This window comes from Protopterus annectens, chromosome 12.part0 (assembly GCF_019279795.1).
Source record: "Protopterus annectens isolate FY-2018-M chromosome 12.part0, PAN1.0, whole genome shotgun sequence".
In the NCBI taxonomy this organism is placed as follows: Eukaryota; Metazoa; Chordata; order Ceratodontiformes; family Protopteridae; genus Protopterus; species Protopterus annectens.
The window spans coordinates 1,264,139,561-1,264,167,377 of NC_056746.1; the positions used below are offsets into that span (position 1 = coordinate 1,264,139,561).

A 27,817-nucleotide genomic window follows, 5' to 3' on the forward strand; every position below is an offset into this window, starting at 1 on the left:
ATGTCAGACCAAGAATGTAGGCCAGCATTTGCTGCCAGAGGTAACTGGATGTGAACAAAACAACATGGGTAATGTGAGGGAGGTTGTACTGCATGACATACCTGCCTTCCCAAAACATAGGAGATGGCTATCTGTATGAGGAAATTATTGTATAAATGTTTACAGAAACAGGGGAGTATAGATGGTTAGATTTTATGAAGTCTGTTGACCACCATCTCAGGTTGTGACAGCAGCCATATATGATATGGCAAGGTATTCCATTTGTTTGCTGCCTTGGTGAACTCTGATAGACTGCATTATGTGTATGTCTCTGGGGATGTGTTGCATGAGATGTTAATTGATGTAGACATTCTTTGATGGTGTGCAGAATTACCCCACTTTCTTCATTTCAGTTTTTTTTCTTTATCATTTATGTATTGAATAAAGTAAAGCTTTTATTCTACTACCCTCTTGTCAGTAATTTTAAACACCTTCTGGGCCACTGTGTTGCATCTGTTAGTGCATACCATATGCTATGTTTTGCTGTCTTGATTTCATAGGTGGTGTTTGTTTTTCTTTTCAGCCACTTTTCCCTTCATCTACATAATGAACAGTGACTATTACTCAATGAATAGTAACATTTGATGAGTATCATTTGTTGAATTCCTCTTCCAATTAGTTTAATTTAATCCAGCTGTAACTTAACCATGACAACTACATATTGAACAACACTCTATGCTCCCCAAATAATACACCAGTATTACTCCATTCATTGTTGTTCCCAAAGCTCTTACCTTAGAAGAACGGCAGTTAGAAAGATGTAATGATTCAGGACTGTATCAAGTCAAAAACCTGTTTTATACTACTCAATGGCACAAAATCAAAGACAGCATATAAAAATGATTCCATTCCATTCTTAATAATTATGGTGTCTGCAAACATGAGTTTACTGTGTCCAAGGATGGAAACTTTAAGAGGAACCAAGCTATGCTTGCATTGATCACTACAAGAAAGCATTTTGGAGACTGCAAATGAGATCTTAGAAATTGCATATGAGAAGGATAGTGAGAACAAACGATTTAATAAGACAGAAGATATAGCTTTCATATATTCGGAGGTGTTTAGAGAATATGATTCAAGGTTTCATAATGCATAAGGCAAATGTGCATAACAAGACAGCAGTACCTGTTCAGATACTAAAGCTGCCAACACAGCCATGGCTTGAAATAAGTACGGATTTTTATTGTCTTTTGTCTACTGGTGAATATTAATATGTGAATATTTATTGGTCATAATTCATGATTACATGAAATATCCAGTAAAATGTCACCTTTTCCACATTTGAAAGTGTGATCCCAACTAAAATTCATTATATGATATACCTGAGACTTTAAGAACATAAAATGGACCACTATTTAACAGATAGCAATCTAATGGTCTTGCCAACATGTTAGTTTAATGCATAGGAAAATGCAAACGATATGGCCACAGAAAAATAGACTAACCGAAAGATTCATGTCCACAGTTGGCGAAAGCCATGAAACAACATTTAAAGGTAAACTTCATCTAATAACTGAAAAGTATAATGTTTATCATACCTTTATATAGTATATTAAAGTAATGCATCAAAATCACTCAGGTACCTGATAATACTTTCAGCACTGTAACTATGATCTTCAGAACATTACGAAAATAAATGTGATTAAGGGGGTATATAGCAAGGCTAAGAGCATGGGATTCAAGGGATTCTCCCTACTTTGACGTACAGCAATGGCTTTAGAATATATAAATGGCAGAGTCTGGAAGTATACAGAAGTGAAGCCCCTCTGCAAAAATACTTTGATGGCACAAACAACGATCTGAGGAAATCACTGCTATTTTATTTGAATCACAATTTATTTTGCAATGTTTTGAGACTTGCAATTTCAGGTCTCACACTTGTAGGGATCCATAGCTAGTTCATTCTTATTCCATTTTAATTTGCTATTCTCGAAAATGGCCATGATACTAAACTGATTTCATTTTTCGGTTTGTCTTTTTCTCACAATGCACCAAGTGTCTCCATAATATTAGACAGTTTACCAAATAAATTAGATGATTTATTTTGGCATTATAATTACCGTGATAGTGCTCTGACTCAGTGGCTTCTTATACCATCTTTGAAAGCACTATCAGTACTTCTGTTTAATTGAATTACTGAGACTGATGCTAACTGCAGGCTGGTGAAAAGCAATTCATACTATTAAGTACTCTTCCACACAAGGAAAAGTACACTTGTTCATAGGTTCATAAGTTGGTACTAGGCTATTGGCTGTAAGGCCTAAGCAAGCCTAGCCATAACAATTCCCTGGATATTTCTTCCCACAATATTTACTTCTCTGGGCCCCTGTCTAGCAGGGCGACTGACATGATCCCCGGGGTGAATTTCCTATCTCCCATCCAGTCATCAAGTTCCTTTTGAAGAGGGCCAATGAGGCGCTCTCCTTGACATGTATGGGCAGTCTATTCCAGAGTATGGGGAGTCTCTGGGTCAGGAACCTATCCCTCCAGCATGTTTTGTTCATTGTGCTGATAAGGTTTAGATCCCTAGAGCATGTGGCTCTGAGGGATTGGGATTTCTTTAAGTGGAGCATGTCCAACAGCTCAGGGTTTGACATGGCCTTGTATGTTAAGCAGAGATCACCTCTGTGTAGACGATATGCCACAGAGTATAGCTGGAGTTTTTTTAGATGGTCAGCATATGGCATCTGCTTTAGGCCTGTGATTCTTTTAGTGAGGTATTTCTGTGGCCTTTCCAGTTGTTGCAGATGTCTTGTGAGGTACATACCAAATGGGGCATTATACTCTATAATGGGACTAATGAGGGATGAGTACAGTGGGACAATGACCTCCTTTTTTCTGGATGAAAAGCCCATAGTGATGAGGTGTGCCACATAGAAGTATTTGCTGACTGTTGTGGCAATGTGGTTATCGAACGTGAGACCACTGTCCACCTGTGTCCCTAAGTCTGTCATCACACTTTCGATGTTTACTGTCCTGCTACCTATGTGGTAATTCATGGGTACATGTTTTTTTCCAAAGGGGATAACTATACATTTCTTGGCATTAAGCTTGAGCCCATGGCTCTGGCACCAGGCATCTGTTTCTGTAAGGCCCTTTTGTAGAATATCCACATCATTTGGGAATTCAGTAATGGCTCCCAGTTTGCAGTCATCTGCAAACTTTGTGAGCCAGAGTCCCTTAGTGTTGGCCTGTACTTCAGAGAAGTAGATGCCAAACAAGAGTGGTCCCAGGACTGAACCCTGAGGTACTCCACTTGTCACTTGTCTGGAGCTGGATTTGGAGTCGACTACTTTTACAGTCTGGGTTCTGTCAGTAAGCCAGTTGGCAACCCATCGAGTGACGTAGGGATTTATGCCCAGCTTAGTAAGTTTATCTATGATTCTAGAGTGGGGGATGGTGTTGAAGGCCTTGGTGAGGTCCAGATAGGCTGTGTGGACTGCCTTACCCTTGTCCACAGCTCTGGAGACTGATTTGAAGAAGTCAATCAGATTCAGGAGACAAGATCAGCCCTTCACAAACCCAAACTGGGTGGGGTCCAGTGTTTAAAGGTTGCCAATGTCTTTGTTTATAAGTTCCATGATAATGCGTTCCATGCCCTTGCAGATCAGGCTTGTCAGACTGATGGAATGGTAGTTCCCGGAATCCAAGGTGGATCCTCCCTTGTGGAGCGGGATAACTATAGCTGTGCACCTCTCAGTGGGCACAAAGCCTGAGGTGAGGCTATGATTAAACATGACACTTAAGTGAGGTGCCAGTTCATTTTGTCGTTCATGTAGTACACAGCCTGGGATGTCATCTGGTCCCATGGATGCTGTATTCTTAGCTTTGGAGAGTGCGGTTTCTACCTGTGCGGTTGTGATTATCGGAATTTGGCAATCTTTTGGTATTGAGATGGGCCCTTTAGGGGGTGAGAGGGTGGTGAAGTTGGCACTAAATTGATCTGCCAGGATATTGGCAATATCTTTGGGATCAGTATATTTAATGCCATTCTGTTGTAACTCAGAGCAGATCTGAGCATTGCCATTTAGATTCTTGACATAACTATAGAATGCCTTGTGGTTGTCTTTGGAATCTTTGGCAATTTTATTTTTGTAACTAGCTTTTGAGGATTTTATGAGGGATCTCAGCTTCTTACTGAGGCTGGTGAGGGAGTTTTTTGCATCCTGGGATTTTCCTCTTTTCTGCAACAGTTTCTTTCCTCTGTTGTATAGTTTGTTTATAGCAGGGGACCACCAGATTGGCTTCCTTTTTTGGAGAAGAGCATCTTGGTTCTATTTGGGATGGCACGATTCATGCACGAGTGGATGTGCTCGTACAGTGCCTTAGTGTAGGATTCTGCAGTCGAACTTCCAGATCCCATCTGCGTGGGTGTTGTGAAGTTTGTCACTTCTGACTTCAGTAGCATGAAGTTGGCTTTGGAGAAGTTTTTTAAGGAGGTTTCCTTACTGGGGGGTGGGATGTGGATGTCAAGGGTGATTTGCTTATGGTCAGACCTGACCAATGAGGGGGTGACCACTGGTGTGGAGCATCTATCTCCCATGTTGGTAATGACCAGGTCTAGGATATTGGAGCCCCTGGTGGGACAATGGATTAGTTGATCCAGGGCGTTGGAATTTATGAATTCCAAGAACCGTTGGGAAAAGGAGTTGGTACCCGAGTAGTTTTCCCAATTAATGGCAGGGTAGTTGAAATGACCCAGTGTTAGGGTGTTTGGTTGTATCCTAATATTTTCCAGTATGTTTAGAAAGGTGTAGTGAGAATCTTGGGGCATGGTGGGGGATCTGTAGCAAATTACAATTTGGATTGCAGTCTTACTTAGTGTTAGTTGCACCTGGAGAATTTCAGATGCATTGTATTGGGCAACTAGCCTGGAGGTGTGAATATCTTTGGTGAATATGAACACTCCTCCACCTTTAGTGTTTCGGTCTTGGTTTTGTGGCCGAAAAGTGTGGTAAGAATTGTAGCCTGGTATTGCAGGGGTGCTCTCTGGAGCCTTGAACCAGGTCTCAGTTACTGCACAGATATCGATGTCCTCCATTTTTAGGAGTGCCTCGAGAGAGTGCATTTTGAGGTTTAGACTTCTAGCATTGAGTAGCATTACCTTCAGATTTTGCATGCTTGTATTTGTTACGGTGGTGGTTTTATCCTTTGAACCTTGCCTAAAAAAGGCACTATATGGGTGGCAAGAGCTTTAGCCAGTAGCCTGAATCCCAGGGGTGACAGGTGCAGACCATTTCTGGCAAAGCATCATGGTTTGTCGATTATGTCTTCCCAGGCAGACAAATACTGGATCTCCTTTTAATGACACTAGAAGCTTAGCCAATTGTTGAAGTCAATCATTTTGTCCTTATACTGTGGTATTCTGAGCGAAGACATGATGCTACTCAGGGCTAGGGTCATACCTGCCTGGGTCACATGATCCAAGAGCTCTTCCATGTCTCTTTTCATGTAGTCCAGGGAGGTATGTCTCAAGTCATTCACTCCAGCATGGACAAGAGGTTAATTAAACATTTAAAGTGGTAGTTCTTAGTTATTTTTCACACCCTGCCCATGACATGTATTGCTTAGCTGTAAAAGTTTCCAGGCAAGTTCAGCAGCTCTTCTCTTTCATTTCTGTCTGACAGTTGTCAATTCAGAGTTTGAAAGGAACATGAAAATTATTTGTGATATTCCTTCCTGTCTTTAATCTTCTGTAATCAAGTGGGTAAACACAACAATTTACAGGGCAAAAGTGAGAGTACATTCTTGTTGTTAATGTAGTGTTGCAGTATAACAAATCCCTGTTCTTCATATATAGTTTTCTCCAACAACTATTTTTTTTGTCAGCATTGTGTACTACTTCCATATCTGATACAATTGTAACACATGGGCTATTTTATGTATATCTCTCAATTGTTGTGATTTAAGAACTTATTATGACTGCCATTGTCCCCAATTTACTCTTGCTTCTTTTGATCCACCGATTCTCTTCATAAAGTTAGGAATTTTTAACTGTTTATTATTAAATAGGTAAACTAAGCCTACACAAGGATTGCTTATCATTAGGACCTACAGTTTGAAAGTGGCCATCTTTTTGCATCTCTGGTTGAAAGATTTTCTTAAAAATCTCAATTGCTAAATAATATGATTTTATGTTAAGGCAAATTTTATGAAAGAGTCAAAAGTGAGCCATCGTATATCTATCTGTATATGATCTAACTCTGGATGTTTTTGCAAAGTTTTCAGTATTGCAATGGGGATGAGTGCCTGCTTATTCATTTTTACATTTATTATACTTTTTCAGTAGCATGTGCCTTTCTTTATTTTACTACTTAGATGGATTTTTTAAACTTATTTGTGACAAGCTGGGGAGTGGACGGTTCTATAAATGTTTTCAGTTGGTAAGAAATTGTTCATTTCAGGAAGGGTTCCTAAACGTTTGATGGCATGTACCTACGTAAGGGCTGTTCTGCAATTCAAGTTGTAAGTAATATCTTTACTGATAAAAATAACTCTGAACGAAACGGGACAAATCCAGAAATAATCAGGGACAATTAGGGACACTTTTAAAATATTAATACTATTAACCCGAGGCATTAACAGAACGAGATAATGTGAATGAATATACAGTTTTTAAGTAAAAAAAAGTTTATAACTTTAATTATTGTCATTATTTACTAAGTATAATTCACCACGTTTTCTTCAAAGATCACTAATTTTATGAGGGATTAAGAGGGACAGAGCTAAAATCTGAGTGAAAATCGGGGACAGTTGAGAGATATACTTGCTAAACCTTCTGTTATGAAATAATGTTTGTTGTATGAGAAAACGGCTGCAGTCAGGAGTACTCTTACCCGAGTACCAATGCACAAGTGAACGGAATAGCTTTTACCTGCTTGTTTGCATAAGTATTTCTGAACTTACATTTTTAGGTAACTTTTTTATAATATACATTTAATATATAATCTTTTTTTGTTAGAAAATTAAAATAAACCCATAATACACCGCAAGTTAGATGAATATTCTGGTCCTGAAAAGTAAGTTTAATGTTCTTGTCGGGGAGCCACGACCCACCCGACCCGGTTGCCAAAACGTTCAATTAAAAAAAATGTAACCATAACTATAATCATAAACCCCAGTACTATTTCATAATCCGTTTTAACTTCCGGGATCCCATACCATCAGTAGGCGCCGATGTTCTTTTTCTACTGCTTTTTCTATAGAGGCTGGAATCAGGAAGCCTAGGTAGGGGGAGGGATTATAGAAAACATGCGGAAAGTGGCTGCAAGGTTAGTTTTTTTTAAATTTCTTGGGGCAAAATCAACGTAAAACTAAACTAATCTGAGGGCCAGAAGGAGAGCTTGGGAGGCGAGGTTTTTGTAACTCGTTCTTTGGGGAAGGAAGCAAGTGTTTTTTATGTCAATGTGAAGCCAATGCCCGTAGTCTTTGGAGGGGAGATTGGAAGTGAAGTTGACTGTTGTCTTGTGCTGCAGACTGTATGTAATAATGGCTATTGCCCCTGTTTGCTGCTCGTGTTGTAACACCTGAAGTTCTGTGTAGGTTCTGGTACCCTGTCATCTGTGTGTTTTCGGTTTACTGTTTGTTCCAACAGCTGACGTGCAAGCGGCCTAAAGCTTACTTAGTGGTACATTTTTGTTGCCTTAAGTTGTGTTAGTGACATGATTGACCATTTGCCAATAACATACTGGTTTACCGGTCTGCAGGGACTATGTGCCGGCGCAGTGTGTTGAGAGTTAAGACACAGGAGTGAACTCAACCTAGAAGTCCTCATTTTGTATACAAATCGTCATATTGGTCTTCACTTTAAAAACAAGCAAACACCCGAAGGCACTGGTGTCTGTAACATGTTCAACTATTAAAACTTTGGAAAGAATGGTGCTAGGGTAATAATATTATGTGTGAGAAGCACATGCACATGTCATGTCAACTGTCCAGAGTCTTGCCTCACATTTTTGGTCTGTCCTCAAATCACTGAAAACTGATGTCACATTTGCATAAATATGAGTTTCAGATATATTCTTTTGAAAATACGTCTCAATGCAAAACCTGTCGCTGTAAAAGCTTTTTGGTTTGTAAGAACAATACTTAAAATTTGTCACTGATTGGTGTGCCTTTGTTCCCCTTACCCCACATTATTTTGACGTTATTAAGTTTTTTTTTCGGTTAGAAGTTGGTGATAATAATCTGCGGTTCACACTCCTACGTTTCAAGGTCTTTGCATTAAAAATAATAGCAGGGGTCAAAGAGAGGAGCACTTTGTTTTCACTACAGAAGGTTATTATAAATTGAGGGTTAAGTCCTAACTGCCTGAATCATTCTCAATTTCTGTGTCACAGTTTTTAATGTAGTATGAATCCTAGGAATTAAACATATTCACAGGGCTTGCAAAAAAACGTAGTGGTTTGGGCTGCAGCAGTTTTCTAACCACAAATAAGTAACACTGTTGAATGCAAGTCTTGTACCTACTACCCACTTTTTTTCTAGTAATTCATCTGAAAGTAAATTCTAGGGCCATGTAGGTTCATAGAGTTGTACTAGGCTAACCAGGAGCGGCCTTAGGTCAACTGGTGCCCTAGGCAAAATGGCTCCATGGCGCCCACCACACCACTTGGTGCCCCCATCCTGGTCTACCTACACCAAATAAATACTGGAAAAGTGCCCCTGCTACAGCAGCACCCTAGTTGGCCTATGCCTAAGGCCGGTTATGAGGCTAACTGCCCTTGTGGGCCGTTTTAAGCCTAGCCAGTTACCCCATGTGAGAATCAAACCCTGCACCTTGTGTCTGCAAGGTGAATGCCTTAACTATTATGCCAACCTCTAACTGGTGTTGTAAATGGGAAGTTTTAGGTCTCATTTGTAGCCTGTTTATTCTATAGAATAAAGGACTAGATGGCCGTTGTTTTTGACATTCAGGTTATAGCGCAGACCAGTGGTAATTTTAGTGTCTCTGCTGGACCTTTCAGAATAACTAGACACTGTACTCGGCTGTGCTTGGTAATGATGCTCTACAAGCATGTAATTACATGTTTTCTTTTTTCAGTGAGAAGTCCCCTTTTGTTTTGCCTTATTCCCAGACTCTTGTGAGATGTCAGTGATCATTTAAACCATGCCCGAAGTCCTGTAGTTAGTGGTTTTAAAACCCCTAAGTTCCAGCCTACTAAACTGTGTACAGGGCATGAGTGCAGGCTTTATATCATATGGTTTATTGAATTACCCGGTTGTTCACTTTGATTTTGATTGCGTAGTATAGTAGTAAGACAGACTGTTGTCCCACTCCGGGCAGTAATGCCTTTTCCAGTGAGGCCAGCCAGGCCTCACCTGAAGTTTACAAACGTGCAACAAGTGCATTTTCATTATGTAGCTGTCCATTTAACCTATAGCCCTATTCATTATAAAGGTCTCAAGCTGTCAGTGGTTCAAGGGACATCATGCATTACATTCAGCCTATCTGGATTATGTACTGGATTGTCACTGTAACTTTGAATAGGGTTAAGTGGTTATTAGCAATGGACAAGAGTTTTGGTTTGTACAGCTGTTGAATCTAACTCTTTTATCGTTATACCTCACCTTGGATCCACTAGATTTTGACTTAAGTTAAGAAAGATTAGTGATAAGTGAACCACTCAAAAATTGATGAGGTCGTGATCTTAGTTCTCCTTAGCCCAAGCACCTTTAGACAACTATGAATTGGGACTTCCCAATGTTTGTGTTATGGTAGTTGTATCAATACAGATCTCATAAGTTTCAACAGTTCCCTTATGGATAGTAAAATATTTGTCCTAAAATCGGCAGGAAATAAGAGCATCTATTATGATATTGAACAGTATCAGACTATCGAGATGTCAGAAGCTCAACATTTTCATTGTGTAGTGCACAATATTTACGTAATGCTACACTGTGCTCACCAGCAGTGTAGAAGAATGTTACTTCCTCTTAAATGTAATTAGCTTACTTAGCTTGTCTCTGTGAACTTCTACAGAAAAATATTTCTTTTATTAATTTCAATCATTAAGCATGAATGTTTAATATGGCAGTCAAATTTTCAGAGTAATCTTGGGCAGTATAATACAGTTTACAAAGCAAACAGTAAATGAGAGGTCAGTTAGTCATACTGATACTTAGGAAAATTGATGGAATGAATTGATACACTATGAACTTTTGGATTAAATATTGTAGTTGACTGTGGTGACCAGATTAGACATAATTTATAACCTTCTTTTGTGCAATATTTACTCATTAAACAATGACAGTGAGATGTTAATTATGCACATACTTCACAGAAAAATCAGAATTCACTGGCGTATGACAAAATACAGATAGTATATACGTGACTGAGGATGAATAATTGAGATACAAATTATAAAAGATGAAAAATGTCACAGTTGCAGGAAAATGTTACAGTTGCAGAAGCAGTTACACTACAGTTTTTTGAGCAGATTCTTGAAGGTGTGTTCCTTTTAGAGATGCATTTAAGGTTGTCCAGGAGTTTATTCCACTATTTGCCAATCACAACATGGAACCTCAAATTCCTAAATCTATTCTTTTGCTTTGGAGTATCCTCTAACGTCCCTACAGATGTCCAACATTTGTGATTGGAATTCTGCCATCTGATCACTGCAAAAAGAGAAGAGTTGTCAGAGGAGGTTAACCGCTTGTGGGCAAAACATAAATGTGTTAAAGACAGCTGGTGACCGAACTCCAGACATTAAAGATTCCTAAGTGACAGACTGAATGACAGTGGTGTGTCCTACCAAGCCAGCCAGAAGCATATCATAGTTATTTCATTCTGTGCTTTTTCTGGTTTATTGTTTATGCCAGCGAGGTAGTCAATTACACCCAGTTTAAACCTGAACTACTGATTTAAACGAGAGTGTTTATGAATAATCTTGCAAGAATTATCAATCTATTTTATCTAAGTTCAGAATGGAAATCAGCAGTGAAAATGAAGCTATAGTTCATTTATACTGATTTAATTTCCTTCTTGAATCGTTCTCCCCAATATTTTATTAATGTGAATGAGCATCTTTAAAAAAGGGTAATTGAATGTATCTTGGCAGACCACATCCATGTTCATTGGATTACATTGCCACATGTTCTGTTTAATGTGGAGATTTATCAGCACGAGGAAAAAGAGGCTTAGTATAATTGTAATTCATAGCACAGAGGTGTGGGTTAATATATGCTTTGTATTTGACATGATTTCTTGCCATTCTGTAGAAAATTCCCAGGTAACCCACATCTCTACCATGGAATATTGATTAAACAGAGGCAGAGGAACAGAAACTAGACCTCTAAGTGGTGTATTTGATTCACTGAATGATTTACCATTTTTGATAGGGTTATTTTGTACTGTCGCTAGCATTTCTGTTTCAGTCCAGTTATGCAAAGTAATTATATATGTCCTTGAGACTTGAAAATATTGATAATATTTATTTATGGACTGACTGGATGCTTGCCGGTAACAATGTGAGTACATCTGGATTGACATTGCAGTTGGGCAAATAATACAGTGTAATGTGTTATCCACAATAAACAGTAAAAGCTTCTTGTATCCACAATTTGAAAATTGGAGTAGTAACGTATGGGAGATGAATGCAGTCATGAAAATGAGTAAAGTTTGGTAATCTAAATGAAATATTAATGGTGGGAATTAAAGCACTGAATGAAAACAGAACAGTGATGGCATAATGTAGCTGTTTATTTATCAATGGAATTCATAGACATTTGCGAAATATGCATGGCCGAGCAGCTTGACCTTGCATAGTACCGAAGAGAGAAAGTTCCAGAACACCAGCTGCTGTGAAACTGAACAGTGAGTGGTTTTAGCACTGACGTGAACATGTCTGTGGGCATGGCCTATATACTGCACTTTTCATGATCTTACATAACACAGTAATTCAAAGACAGCTATACTGCACCTTTGTTGTAAAGCAGTGTAGAAAATTAGCTGTATACATCCATTGGTGTAAATGTCAGAATCAAAGAAGGGAAAAGGGGAATGGAGCATAGCAGGAGGGATCACAGTGTTTTTGCTGTACTGCATCCAAACCTCCTCAGGCTGCCATTCTGGTTGAGTAGTGCTTTGCAGTGTGTCTGTGTGCGTATGTTTACATCTGTGCAGGTTATGTAGAATGTCCTCCTGCAGGTGCCTCTCCATCTTTTGCCAACCTAGTTTTAGGATGGTGGGAGCTTGAAGTACAACCCAAAAGTTATTTCTATCATAAAATTGTTATGTGCGAATATTTTGTTGACTACCTTTTTTTTTATAATGGATGTTACTGAATTAGTGTGTTTAGTTTATTAAACATGTAAATGAAATTTCAGATTTTTTTAAGTTTACTTTAGGGGAGGTTGGTCTGAAAGTACATTTTTTGGATGTAACTTTAGAGTGGGATCTATTAAGCAGAAAATAGAACGTAAAGTTTATAGAAAAGAGATGTTTTCTAATAATTTTTTACATTTTAGGAGTGGGCATCCACATTTTATGAAAAAGAATATCCCTAGGGGAGAATTTATTTGTGTATCTAGAATGACAACCTCAGAGGATGAATTTTATAGGTAACATAAAGAAGTTATGTGCTCACCATAACACTCCATGTTTGTTGTCCATCTCGCCATTCATTCTTACTTGGATGGGTTCGGAGCAGATCCTCGGCTGAGACTCAGACGAATACACAGCTGTAAATCTCAAACTTGGCTCGTGGTATGTATCCCATGATGCAGTGGTGTGCAACTCTCCAGATCTTGTTTGCTGCTAACTTACGAATGAGTAACATAAGTAAATATATATATATATATATATATATATATATATATATATATATAAAGAGAGAGAGAGATATATAGGACCTGAAAAACAAGGAGAAACTGAGTCATGGAACTCCTGTAAGGAGGAAATATAACTACCAGGTCCTCTAGGGGTCCTTGGATGGGGGGAGGAGGGAGGGGTTGTAAGAATGAATGGCGAGATGGGCAACAAACATGGAACATTATGGTGAGTACATAACTTCTTTATGTTATGTTGTCCTATCTCGTCTTCATTCTTACTTGAATGGGACAGCATCCCTAGCACCTTTTCCCCGGGTGGCTCACGAGAGTACACCTTTGAGCACAGTGGAGCCAAAAGAGGTTCTGTCCCTGGAGGCCAGATCCACTTTGTAATGAGTGATGAATGTATAAGGATTGGCGTAAATGCTGTCCATAGAAATTCTGGCCTGAAAGGCAGATGATGTAGCTAGTACTCTAGTTGAATGACCACTAACTTTGAATGGTAGCTCTCTGTTATTGGAGGTATAGATAAAGGTGGTGCAATTTGAGAGTCAATTAGAAAGGGTAACTTTAGAAACTGGCATACCCTTTTTTGCCTCAGAGAAGGAGATGAATAACTGGTCAGATTTCCTGAAATCTTTAGTTATATGCAAATAGAATCTGAGTTGTCTATGCACGTCCAACTGATGGAGTCTATACTCTGCCTTGTTGCTATGGTTGGGACAGAAAACCAGGAGCTCAATGGATTGATTGATATTGGCTTGAGAGCAAACCTTAGATACAGACGATGGATTAGTTTGTAACGATACCCTGTCCATGTGAAAAATCAGATATGGCGGTTTAATAGATAGTGCTTGCAACTCTGAGACTCTTCTGGCAGATGTCACGGCTACTAGAAAAATGGTCTTGCTGGAAAGAAATTTGAAGTCCCAAGATGAAGAAGGCTCAAACGGTGGCAGAGTAAGTTGAGGTAGAACAAAATTCAAATACCAAGAAGGAAGTTGTTCCTTAAAGGGAGGTCTCAATAAGGAAGTGCCTTTCAAAAATGCTTTATACAACCTGTGTGACATTAAATTATATGAATGGTCACCAGTGTGGAAATTTGAAATTGCAGCCAGCTGGACTCTAATGGTTGCTGCAGCCGAGCCTTGTTGGAAGAGTTCGGGCAGGAATTCTAGAATGGATTGAATAGGCGCAGAAAAAGGGTCAATGTTTCTATTTTGTGCCCAGTGAGAAAATCTTTTCCACTTGCTAGAGTATAGTCTTCTAGTAGAAACTTTATGAGAGGGCATCAGTATATGTTTAACTGTTGGGGTGAAATTTTGAAGCCTGACTAAATTGGGAAGTGGAGTAGCCATGCTGTCAAGTTGAGGGTGTGAAGAGAAGGATGAAGTGTACCTGACATATGTGTCAGCAGGTCTGGAACTGGGTCAGGAGTCCAAGGCTTCTCCTAAAGATGAGGCCAAAGGAAGGGGAACCAAATCTGACGTGGCCAATATGGGGCAATGAGAATCATCTGCTTCCAAAGGATTTTGCTTTCTGGATGACTTTGGGTATGAGGGGAAATGGAAGAAAGGCATAAAGAAGACCCAAGGGCCAATCATGTACAAGTGCATCTCTCGGTGTCTCCCCCGGCAGAGGCATTAGGGCAAAGTAGCTGCTGCACATGGCATTCATGGGAGTGGCGAAAAGATCGCAGCAAGACTGCCTCCATTTCTGGAATATCTTTTCCGCTATGCTCTGGTTCAGAGACCACTTGTGAGGCATCAGTATTGCCCTGCTTAGCTTGTCTGCTGTCAAGTTGGACTTCCCCAGAATGTGCGTTGCTACTAGAAAGTGCTGGGAAGAAATTGCCCATTGCCAAACTCTCAGGGCCTCACGACAAAGAGGATAGGATTTGGTTCCCCCTTGCTTGTTTATGTACCAAATCACTGACATATTGTCTGACTGTATAGCAGTCGTCCCTAGAGGAAGAGAGTCATGGAGTGCCTGTAACGCCAGAAGCAATGCTGTCATCTCTAGAACATTTATGTGCAAATGGTCCTCATGTTCCTGCCATATACCTTGGACCGTTCTTCCCAGATAATGCCCCCCTACCCTATCTGGGAAGCGTCCGTGGTCACTGTAGCAACCTGTTGTCGTGGAATAAAGGGTCTCCCGATAGTCACATGGTTGGACTGGATCCATCACTGTAGGTCCATTTTGCATGACACCATTATTCTGTTGAGGTGGGGCATCGGGAGCTCTTGAAGTGACCATTGGGAGAACAAAAGCCATTGAAGGATTCTCATGTGCATTCTGGTGAGAGGAATTAGTGTTATGGTGGAAGCCATTGTTCCTAGGAGTTTCAGAACTACTTTTGCCTTTACCTTGTCCTCTGGAAGATGGTGAAGTATTTGCTGCCTGAGGGCTAAAATTCTGTTGGCTGGAAGACGTGCCATCAAGGAAACCATGTCCAGATCTGCACCTATGAAGGTAATATGTTGACAGGGCAACAAGGCAGATTTTTGTAAGTTGACTGTTATGCCTAACTGAGCACAAATTTCCAAAGTCACATCCCTGGCTTGCTGGAGTAGATGCTTGGTGGTGGCAGTTAGGAGCCAGTCATCCAGATACGGAAACACTTGGAGTCCCAGGCGCCTCAAGTGAGCTGTGACTACTGTCATGCACTTGGTGAATACTCTGCGGGTTATAGTGAGACCAAAGGGCAGAGCTCGGAACTGATGATGATTGGCTCCCAGCCGGAAGCATAAATGACTCCTCGATGCTCTGTCCATTTTTATGTGGTAGTACACAACTTGGAGGTCTATCGAGCGCATCCAATTGTCTTTCCCTAAGAAGGGAAGTATTGACTGCAGTGTCGCCATTCGGAACTTTGACTTTTTGACGGATTCATTTAATTTGCTTAGGTCTAATATGGGTCTCCAGTCCCTTGTTGTTTTTGGCACCAAAAAGTATCTCGAGTAAGTTCTGAATCCTGTTTACTCTGTGGGGATTTCTTGGATGACTCTCTTGTCTAGCAACTTTTGGATTTCTATAGTTGCTTGCTTCCTTAGATTGGGTGGAACATCTGGGATTGTTCTGATTTGTGGGACATGGTAGCAAAAGGGAATGGAATATCCTCTAGATATTATTCCTAGTACCCACTTTTCTCTTGTGATATTTTGCCAGGCTTCTGGGTACAAAGACAAATGCCCCCTGACTGCCTCCAGAGTAGAGCAGGCGGGCCTCCTTTCAGGAGCACTGATAGGAACGTCTGCAAAAGGAATCGCTGTCGCCCTGGTTTTGCGGACCCCCCTCTGCCTCTAGGACAATGTCTACCATTGTTACCTCCCCCTCTGCCCCTGAGGAAGGATTCACCTCGTGCGTCTTGGAAAGCTCCTTGGGATCACGTACTCCAACAGCAGAGAGAGTTTTGCTTCCTGCTCGCATCTGGTGAGTGTGTCCTTTACTTTGGGTCCAAAGAGTGAGGAACCATCAAAGGGGGCATTAGTAAAGGTAGACTTAAAAGGTTCTGCAAAATTGCACAAGCGCATCCAGGAGTGTCTCCTCAGGGAACTCCTGAACTCGCTGCCCTGCTTGCTCCATCTGCTGCATAAGATAGCCTCATGGAGGAGTTGACGATAGAATTTAAGGTGGATAGCTGGGAAGAGACCTTCTCATTCACCCTCGCAGCTAATGTACCTTGTAGAGTATCTCCTAGCTCTTTTCGGAGATCTCTTTGTAGCCATGTAAAGTCAGGTAGGTAGTTCAGTGATTGGAGTGTAAAAGTAGCTGACAAAAAGACACTCTTCCCATATCTGCCATCGTTCAAGAATATTTGTTCGGAGGATGAACAGATGAGGATGTCTACAAGAGTTCCTTCTTGGTGTCTGCTGCCATCACCATAGCATCTACAGGTACACCCTTTGTGAGAAAATCCTTTCCGGTAGGGGAAGACAAGAACTTATTTGGCCTCTGAGGGACTGGTTCCATAGTGTCAGCCGACTCCCACGCCTTTCGGCTGACCAAGTCCATTAGTTTATCACAAGGCGGAGACACCCAGGAGGCTGAAGGTTGCGATCCAAAGGCCTTCAGGTACACTGACTCCTTATCAGAAGGAGTGATGGTTTTCCAGCCGCCTCTCTGCTTTAGGATCTCCAGGATATCTACAAATGAGATATTGTCAGAGGACGACCATGGGGACCCTTCTCACTTCTCGAGGTCAGTATTTGAGGTGACTGACTCATCAGGGGAGTCTGTATGCTTCCTCTTGCAAGTTCTCTTCCGAGGGGGCTCCTCAGAAGGGTATTCTGGGGAGGCCTTTGAAGAGAGGGGTTCACCCAGTGGGGGATCGTGAGGCACTGGACATCTGCTGTCCTATGGATGGGTTGGTGCCAAGACAGTAGCCGTTGCCTTAGGGGGATGAATGCAGGTATCCTTATGTAGAGCTGTAGAGGGAGACAGCACACTCCTCATCAGCTTGAAAGCAGACCCCACCGGTTCCATAGATGTCCCCGGCTCTGAAGAGACAGAGGACATCCCCAGACCCAGGGAGAGCCGACACTCCAAGGGGTAGACTTGGAACTGAAGAAGTTCAGGCCCGAGTGTCCTCCTTGAGGCTGGCCAGAGAACCCCGACTCCCAGACACTTTTGGACGGCGCCAACAGATTCAGAGCAGATATTGGCTCCGTGATTACTGAAGGGGGTTCTGGAACCAGCGATTCTACATTAAGTTGTACCAGGCACTCCGGCTCCGAAGTTCCAGCTTGGTTCAAAGGAGGAACAACTGCGGATGTAATGGTTTTGTAAGGCTCCGAGACCTGATGGGTTGGAGCCGAGAACAATTTGGCTAGTCTGTGCACCACCCGCTCCACGTCATCATCGGATAGGCTCCTAGTGGACCTGGAGGATAGAGAAGGAGAATGAGATCTCCCCAGAATGGGAGATCTCAAAGTAGGGGAGACTGGTGGAATGTCATTGGACCGGCTCCGAGACAAAGTATCTTGCGACTCCGAAGAAGCAGAAGATCCAGGCTTGTCTATGATGATAATCTCCTCCGGTTCCGAGGACTGTGGAGCCGAGGAGGCATATGGTTTTGAAAGTTTTGACAATTTTTCTGGAGGCTCAGTCTGAGCCGAAGAGACAGGTGATGGTCTTTTGGGTGGTTTTCCTTCTTTGAAGAAGCACTCTGCACAGCTTCCTCAAAGGTTGGCTTTAAGAGTCCCTTGAGGATCAATTTGTTTCTCCTATCCTGTAACACGTGTGCACTAAAGGAGTGGCAGAAAGTACAATCCTCCTGTAAATGTATAGCCCTCAAGCAGTAAACACAAATTACATGTCTGTCAGTAATTGACATTTTCTGTGTACATTTTTGACATTTTTTAAAGCCCGAAGGCTTATGCTTTCTTTCTCTAGAATCCTTAGACATAATGGGAGAAAGTTCCCACAGGGATTCAAAGACAACTAACTAAGAATAGATATACAACAGATTGTAATCTAATAGACACTGCACTGCTAAATGCAAGATAAGATAAAATAAAAGCCCAATTTGATAACTTCAAGATATCCACAAGCCACAGGACCCGGAGCCAACTTGGAATCAAGGCAAAATTTAATACGTTTTTTTAACAGAACAAATACAACCAAGCGCTTTCACCCGGCCTCTGCCAGGCTTTTTCAAGGACTGAATGATATTACACTCCACAAATCACCACTTAAATAGTTCATATCCACATCAGCTGGTCAACAATTAATTAATTAAATCAATATTTTCAATTAACTTAACATTTAGTTAAAATACAATATCCTTGACATTAAAAATCAAATTCATCATGTTAAAACCTTACACGTAAATTATTACCCCCCATACCAAAATATATTAAAGTCTAGCTCTCCTCAATTTAAAACCTGGAGCAATATTTATGTTGTCATTTAATCCTGGGAACCTTGTGGCATCTAGTTTAAGCTGCCAATAAAGTTCACGGTATTCTAGCAGTGTCTCCCAGCTCCCTCCTCTTAATTCAGGAGTAATTTGTTCCAGTCCCATAAACTTTAACTCCATTTCCTTACACTTCTGGGAATGTTTAAAGAAAGCATTCATTTCTTTATTTCTAGAAATGTCATAAAAATGTTCATACACCCTTCTTCCTAGGGGTCTTTCTGTTTTGCCAATATAAAAACCAAAACAAAATGTACAGATCCCCCAGGTATACCACTCCCTTTGATGCACAGTTATAATAGTTATCAGATCTAACCACAAATTTTCTGTGCGGTAAATAAAATGTGCCTTGGTTTAATATAGCAGTACATTGATTACAATGATTGCACTTAAATGTCCCCATTTTGTTCTTGTTAATCTTAGCATTTTCCTTTCTTTCGAACCATTCTTTTAAATTGGCCCCTCTCTTCCTTATAAAATGAGGATTCCCCAAAAACAATTCTTTCAATTCTTCGTTTATACCCAGAATCGGCCAGTATTTTGAAATAATAGCTTCCAATTCTTGTGCCTTACTAGAAAATGTGTACACACAATTGTTATTATTTTCAAGCTCAAAATTCTTTTTTTGTTGTTCCCCATGAGTCGATGTATTTACCTGACCCTAATAAAATTGGGTATTTTACCTCTCTACTATCCCTAACTTCTTGAATCATATTATCTATTAAATATTCAGGGTATTCTTTTTCCAAAAATAATCCTCTAAGGGTGTCCATTTCTTTGTTAAAACTTTCCATCAAGCTGGACATCCTTGAGGCCCTGATTAACTGCCCTTTGATAATGCCCTTTTTCTGGTAAAAAGGGTGTCCACTATCAAAGTGCAGATAAGCATTCGAAAAAGTAGGCTTCCTAAATATTTGAGATTGGAACCTCGAATTAGTATAATCTTTCGTTAATTTAATATCTAAATAGTGCAATTCATTCAAGTCAATATCATAGGTGAATCTCAAAAAATTTGTGCTTGAATTAATAAACTGCATGAACATTTTTAATTCATCCTCTGTGCCAGACCATAATAAACAAATATCGTCTGTAAAATCTTATATTTCCCTTCCATGAACTGTTCAACACATACTTTTGTTTCCAATAGTGTAAGACTAAATTAGCATACACTGTGGCACAAGAAGTTCCCATCGCCACCCCTTTTCTCTGCCTGTAAAAATCACCATTAAACAGCATAAAATTATTGTCCAGTATTATTTCCATAAATTCCACCATCAAATTAATGTTCCTACTAACTAAACCTGTTTCTTTGCTTAAAACTTCCCCAAACCATTCTAATCCTGTTTGATGTGGAATACTGGGGAACAGTTCTACCACATCTATAGTAACCATCCAAAGCTGGGTGTCAAACCATGCATGGTTAATTTCTTTTAAAAATTCCCGAGAGTCCTTACAAATATTTTCAATTGTAGACATAAATACCTTAAGTTTTTCATCAATAAACTTAGCTAATGGTTCTGTTATACTTCCAGAACCTGCCACTATTAGTCTAAACTTCAATTGTTCTAACCCTTTATGTGTTTTCGGTATCCTGAAAATAACTGGGATCTTGGGTTTGTCTATATATAAGAAATTATATAGACTCTCATTAATCACACATTGCAATAAGTGGTCATACAACAAATACTTAATTTGGGAGTGGGCTATGTTGATTTTGTTTATGGATGATGCTTCATATTGTTCTTCATCTTGTAACATTTCATAAATATGAGCATCATAATCCACCTCATACATCAACACCACCCCCCCCCTCCCTTATCTGGTTTCATGATTCTACAGTGTTCTTTCTTCAATAGTTGCATCAAGTCCCATTCATTTGCATCCAAGTTACTAAACTGGAACTGATGTGAGTTTGTTCTCATGTGTCTCAAATCTTTCTCTACTAATTCCCCAAATATATTCAGGATAGGGTGGATGGGTGGGTTAAAAGTACTTGTCCTAGTTAAATTTTGATCAGGTTTAGATTTACCTTTAAAAAATATCTTCAAATTCAACTGTCTTAAAAACATTTTTAAGTCTACTATTGTCTCAGTAACATTAATTGTTTTGAGTGGAACATAATGGAGCCCTTTTGAAAACAAGCTAAAGTATTCCGGTGTGGGAATCAATTCAGTGTAATTAAAAATAGAAAAATTCTCTTTCCAATAAACAATTTGTTTCTTAAAATGCAAATCTAAATTTGGGGAAATTATTCCTACTTCTATGTTCGATTGTGTAAATTGCTCCATGTCTGCTGTTGCTGTCTGAACCACTTCCCCCCTCTGCTGGGGGGATGCTGAAAATCCTGGACTGAATACTTCCTATTTCTTTCTGCTAACCTTTCACTTCTTCTGGGTGGGTCTGTTATATTATTCAATTCATCGACATTTAAGTTATTTTCTTCTTCCTCCCCACTACAGTGTATGTTCAAATTAACTTGACCTTTCTTTTCCCTAATGGGGTTCGGGTAGGCCTTCCCCTCCCTGTATTCCTGTAAGTCCCTATCCAGCTTTTTTATTTTTCGACTTAAGATTTTATTGCAAAATTGGTCCACTTCAACAAACATTTTTTCATAATCCCTTTTTATACTCATAAAATTTCTGTCATTAGTCATTTTTGCATTCAAAACATTCAAATCTTTTAATAAAACTTCCGTTTTTGCTTTCATATTCTAAAATCATTAAATTCAACATTTCCAAACCAGCATTATCAAAGATTGTACATAACTTTTCATAAAAAAACTGTTCCAGATTGAATATTATTCGGGAATTTATAGAAACGCAAACCTTTCGGAATGCGTTTTACTCGCACACATTCCCTCAAATAGTCTATCTCAAGCTGTTTACTTTTCAAAGTGTAAAGCTTGTCCCTGAAGGTGCCGAAATTACTTTCAACACCTTCATTTAAAAAATTATTCGCAGTACCTTGCTGGAAATAAAAGCGTTGACCAGCCCAGTTATCAAAATTAAAATCATTCGATGCCCCACTGTGGACATTCCCTTGACCGCCTCCTTGCTTCCCTGCCCCTGTTGTTAAAGCGTTGCTGTAATTCATGCTTCAGGAGGGTTCATCGTTCCCATTACTCCCCGTTACAGTCCAAGAAGGAGTAGTACATTTCCTCTGTACTTCCAGTAGCTGCAACTGATTACAAGGTATTCCTGAGTCAACAACATCATCATTTTTTTGTTGAATAGTGTTAGATAGCTGAGTTAAAACAGCCAGTAAATGGTTGAACTCGGCTCGAGTTACTGGCCCCTCGTCAGTGCTATCCTTAAGCATTTGCGGTGTGCTGAGACCACTTGCCTGCTCCGTTCCTTCCGCCATGAATTAAAGGTACAAGCCACGAACCAATTCACTGCACAAACCAAACCAAATAGCTTAAAGATATCCACAAGCCACAGGACCCAGAGCCAACTTGGAATCGTGGCAAAATTTAATACGTTTTTTAACAGAACAAATACAACCAAGCACTTTCACCCGGCCTCTGCCAGGCTTTTTCAAGGACTGATTGATATTACACTCCACAAATCACCACTTAAATAGTTCATATCCACATCAGCTGGTCAACAATTAATTAATTCAATATTTTCAGTTAACTTAACATTTAGTTAAAATACAATATCCTTGACATTAAAAATCAAATTCATCATGTTAAAACCTTACACATAAATTATTACCCCCCATACCAAAATATATTAAAGTCTAGCTCTCCTCAATTTTAAAACTGGAGCAATATTTATGTTGTCATTTAATCCTGGGAACCTTGTGGCATCTAGTTTAAGCTGCCAATAAAGTTCACGGTATTCTAGCAGTGTCTCCCAGCTCCCTCCTCTTAATTCAGGAGTAATTTGTTCTAGTACCATAAACTTTAACTCGTGTTCTGTTAAAAAACGTATTAAATTTTGCCTTGATTCCAAGCTGGCTCCGGGTCCTGTGGCTTGTGGATATCTTGAAGTTATTTGGTTTGGTTTGTGCAGTTAAAAGCCCAACTTGCTTAAACAAAAAAAAAACAAGCACTAGGACCTCTAACTTAAACGGACCTAGATACCAAGTAAGAGCACACACGTAAACACTAATACTACCGGCCCTCTAACTAAAACGGGTGATTAGCTCTCTAATTTAAACAAGCTAGACAACTAACTAACCAATAAACTAATTAACTACTTAACTATTTTATGAGAATACTAAACAACCACCAACAGTTGAAAGATATAAATGCTAAATCTAACTATCTAAATTAAAAAAAAAACTCTATAAAGGTAAAAATCCTGAAAAACTTAAAGCTAACAAGTGAAAAAAGACAAAACTTGGCCATGGCCAAGAAAAGCAGATCCAACCTCGTAAAGTGGCAAACGAGATCTGGAGAGTTGCACCACTGCATCATGGGATACCTACCTCCCACGAGCCAAGTTTGAGACTTCCAGCTGTGCATTCGGCCGAATTGGAGCCGAGGATCGGCTCTGAACCCATCCAAGTAAGAATGAAGGTGAGATAGGACAACATAACATATGTACTACTATACACGTGTTTTTAGAGAGAGATTATAATAGTGATTTTTTAATATAATGCAGCATTTGAAATTAATAGCAAATGAGAGACTGTTTTTAAGTTTACTTTAAAAGGTGATCAAGCGGGTATTGGAAGGAACAATGTGAGTGTACAAAATAAAGGACCAGTTTTTATGTTAGATATGTCTACAGTCTTGGTATTAAAAAAATTCTAAAGAAAAATTGGAAAGTCCTGCAAGCTAACCCTGATATGTGGAATTAAATTAGTAAAGAACCTGTTTTTGTTTATCAAAGGAAAAGATGTTTTAAAAATATGTTAGAGAACCAGGACACTAACATTAGTTTACCTAAAACAGTTAAAGATATAGGTATGTATACCTGTGGAATGTGTAAAATATGTAGGTACATATATGTTAGTAGATATATTTACTTCAAGTCTTTTGATTTTACTGTTTGTTTAAAAGAGAGATATCGTTGTAAATCCACAGGTATTATATACCTTGCAATGTGTTCTGGTTGTCAGGGATATTATATTGGAATGACAATGCGTACTATGGATAAGTTTATTAAGGAACATTCATATAGCATCAAAGTTAAAGATAACAATAACACTTTATACAAACACACTATTTTATGTGATAAGTATACACACTTTGTTTTCAGTTATTGAGCATGTTCCACTTGATTTGAGGGGTGACAATTGCAAAAATAGGTTAGATTGAAGGCGGACCAACCTCCTGGATTAAATAAAAGCATTAACATAGAATGTTTTTTTAAAGGACAAGAGACTGAAAATAAAGTATTACTTATTTGATGTTATTTTTTTTTGTATGTTTTTTAAAATTGTAGTACATATAATAGAGCTTTAATGAAATGTAAATAATTGCTTAATTGTTCAAGATAATTGCTGAGTGGATTTGATTGATTATTGTTTGTTTTTAACCTTTATATTTTTTCTGTTGAGGTATTGTTTCTGAGGAAGTCTGCTGATGAAAGCATATTAAAATTATAGGACGTTAAAATAGCGTAGCTCTTGCCCTCCATTACCATTTTGGCATTCTGTGGGGTGTTTTTTGGTTACAGTGTAAACATCTGTTATACATACACAAATAAAATCATATTATATGTATTTGTGAAAGATTTTTATAGGCACAATATTTTTCTACTAAAAGTAAAGTTTGCGTATGTTCCATAAAACCATAAAAAGGTTGGTCAGTCCATCTTTTACATATGGATCAAGTGATAGTTGTTACATAGGAAAAACTGTTTGAAAGCTTAGTGAACATGTGGATGCTTTCAGGAAAGTACTGTAATAATGGCGTACATAAGCATTCTTTAATATGTTTTGAATTTAGTTGATTTTCCTTTTTGTTTTAGACTAATAACACCTACTCTCAGAGGTGGCGATACCATTTTTAATTCTTTCATTTCTAATTTATTTGCAAGTTAGATTGGATACATGGCAGCTGCCTGGTTTAAATAGCTGTATGAATATTCAAAATATTTTAAAACTATGTCAAAGGAATAATTTTAAGAGCTTGAATCCTTGGTACAGACTTCTGCTGAGTTTCAGTACAGACTGTTAGTGTGGTAAGGTATGGGACCTGTATTGGTTCAGTCTTGAAAAATTGTAACTTCAGTCAGGTACTCACCATACATGTGAGGATGGAGCTCAGCTACCAAATTTGGTAAAGTTTGAAATTTGCTCCAGAGGAAAGGAGACGTAAACTTGGATATAATCAGCATACTGGTGATAGTGCACATTTCTCTAGATATCATCGGCATACCTGTAGCATTAGTGCACATTTCTCTAGATATCATCGGCATACCTGTAGCATCGCCTTTCACTCTCTGGGTATTGTCAGTATACCTGTAACACTGTCTTTCCCTCTCTGGGTATCGTCATTGTATCTGTAATACTGCCGTTCCCTCTCTGGGTATCGTCAGTGTACCTGTAACACTGCCTTTCCCTCTCTGGGTGTCGTCAGTGTACCTGCAGCATTGTCTTTCCCTCTCTGGGTATTGTCAGTATACCTGTAACACTGCCTTTCCCTCTCTGGGTATCATCAGTATACCAGTGAAATTGCATGTATGTTCCAGAGGAAAGGAGACATAAACTTGGATATAATCAGCATATTGGTGACACTGCACATTTCTCTAGATATCATCAGCATACCTGTAACACCACATTTCCCTCTTTGGGTATCATCAGTATACCTGCAACACTGCCTTTCCCTCTTTGGGTATCATCAATATGCCAGTGAAATTGCATATTTGTTCTGTGTGTAGCATCTTTCTCTGATAACATGCACCTGATGAACAACAAAGATGGCAGCTCCAGACCCAGTGAAACCCTTATGTCAAGAGTGACTCTGGATGAAGAATAAATAAAAACAATTTGTGTCCTGATAGGTAAGAGGCGCCACAGTTAACCACGTTGAGTAAGCACACAGGTTTTAAGTCATGATGCCAAGACTTACACCATTGATTGCTATAAAGATATCTAGGAGGAAGAAGATGGAATACAGCTGTTAATGTCTGTCACCACTAAAATGTCTATTCACTTCCTGAACCTTTCTGTCTTTGTGCTGTATCAGGAGGTATTCAGACTGTTATAAGTCAATGCCAACAAGAGCTAGGAATGCCACTCGATGTAATGCAGTCTTAATGGTAACCATGACAGTAAGGCTGTATGCCAAGCCATTGCATGGGCACAAGAGGAACATTTAATTATAGGACCTTTGTCATAGACCACATACTCTCAGGTAACTGAGGAGCGAAATAAATAAGATATTAAATCCTGTTATCCACGAGAGTTTGGCAAAGAGTTTTAAGTAGAGAACCTTTGCATTGATTTAAAATTATTGTCTAAATATTAAACATACTGCTAGGAAAAATAAATAGACAAAAGCAGCCAGTACAGCACCAGGGTTATTAAATTCTAACAGGAGACATTTAGACTGAGTGTCGAATTAGGAAGCAGAGTCTCTCTAAATATTCTTTCTTTTTTATTAATATCCTTTGTCTGATGTCAAACAAGCTTTGTAATGCATCAAACAAAAATGTAACAAAACATAACATTAAAACACAACAGATACTAAAACAGCATAACAATATGAAGAATATAATATAGAACCATGTGTACAAAAGTGTTGTGTGCAGAATATAAAAGATAGTTTTGGCAACACTCTTGTTCATAAGACATGTTGGAGAATTTTGTCTGAACAGTTCATAAGAAAGGCTGGGCTCAGTTATTAAGTACAAGTTTATAAACATTAATGTATTTCAAAGCTGTCTCCTTAGAGCAGGTCCAAAATAGCTTGTTTTCTGTCAGTCCAGTTTTATGTTATGTATAACTTTACCAGCATAAACTATGTGATTAATTAAGACATAAGTGACTTTCTTGGATAGTTTTGTTAATGGAATATGAAGTAGGGCAAATTTCCAGGAGAAAGTAGAATTTTCATAGTTCATCTTCTCTAGTCTAACTTTTAAAGACTGCCACCACTGATGTGAATATTTACAGTACCATAATAGATGTAGCAAGTCTGCATTAGGAACGTTACAAGCTGTTCAGATGGGTGATTTTGTTATGGAAATATTGAAATAGTTTAGCTGGAGACATGTATGTGTTGTTGAGGATCATGAATTGTGTGTAGAACAGTTTCTTAAGAGGGATATATTTTAGGTTTCATCTGAAAGAATCTTTAAATTGTTTATTGAAATGAGCAGGGCACGTTGGGGGATACTGAGCAGGGCACGTTGGGGGATACTGAGCAGGGCACGTTGGGGGATACTGAGCAGGGCACGTTGGGGGATACTGAGCAGGGCACGTTGGGGGATACTGAGCAGGGCACGTTGGGGGATACTGAGCAGGGCACGTTGGGGGATACTGAGCAGGGCACGTTGGGGGATACTGAGCAAGGCACGTTGGGGGATACTGAGCAAGGCACGTTGGGGGATACTAAGTAGAGCATTTTAGGGGATAAGTAGAGTGTGTAAGGAAATTTTCATATATAAAGCTAATGATCAGCTTGTATGTATTAGAAATTTCTCAGAGGTTAAATATTTCCATAATATTTTACAAAAGGGTGTTTCATTAGTGTTCACTTGCAAATGGACCATTTTATGCTTTATTGGATGAGAAATCTGATTTAGGATAGGGAAGTATCCCTTCGCTAGGCTAAGAGAAATTCCTAGATCTTCTAAAGACGATATGGCATTAGTTACACAATCTAAAATTAGCCTGTCTTTAAGTAAAGGGAAATTAAACAAGTGCAGCAGTTGATTATTTACTTCATAGTTGTTGAAAATGTAGACCGTATTCAGAAGCAAATTCCTGATCACACAGTAAAGCAGATGACATTTATTATCTTAAAGCTGAAACAAATAAACTGCCTATGTAGAAAGTTGATGAGAACAGAAATCAAAACATTTGCACCCAGAAAATACATTTAAACTAATTTCATTCCATGCACCAGTAACAGAATATTAAATGTCTGTTAGTCCACAAAAATAACTCAGAAATCCATTTTTAGGA

General features: G+C 39.2%; 1 protein-coding gene across 2 annotated transcripts in view; it reads left to right on the forward strand.

Annotated features, from left to right (window-relative positions):
• Positions 1-7,220: 7,220 nt before the first annotated feature.
• The window catches only part of LOC122817110 (ubiquitin carboxyl-terminal hydrolase CYLD-like), a 363,020-nt gene continuing 342,423 nt past the window's right edge, over positions 7,221-27,817 (forward strand). For both annotated transcript variants that reach the window (XM_044090288.1, XR_006367148.1), the window contains exon 1: positions 7,221-7,310. The gene's annotated coding sequence lies outside the window, so the exon portion shown is untranslated. The remainder of the gene's footprint in view (positions 7,311-27,817) is intronic.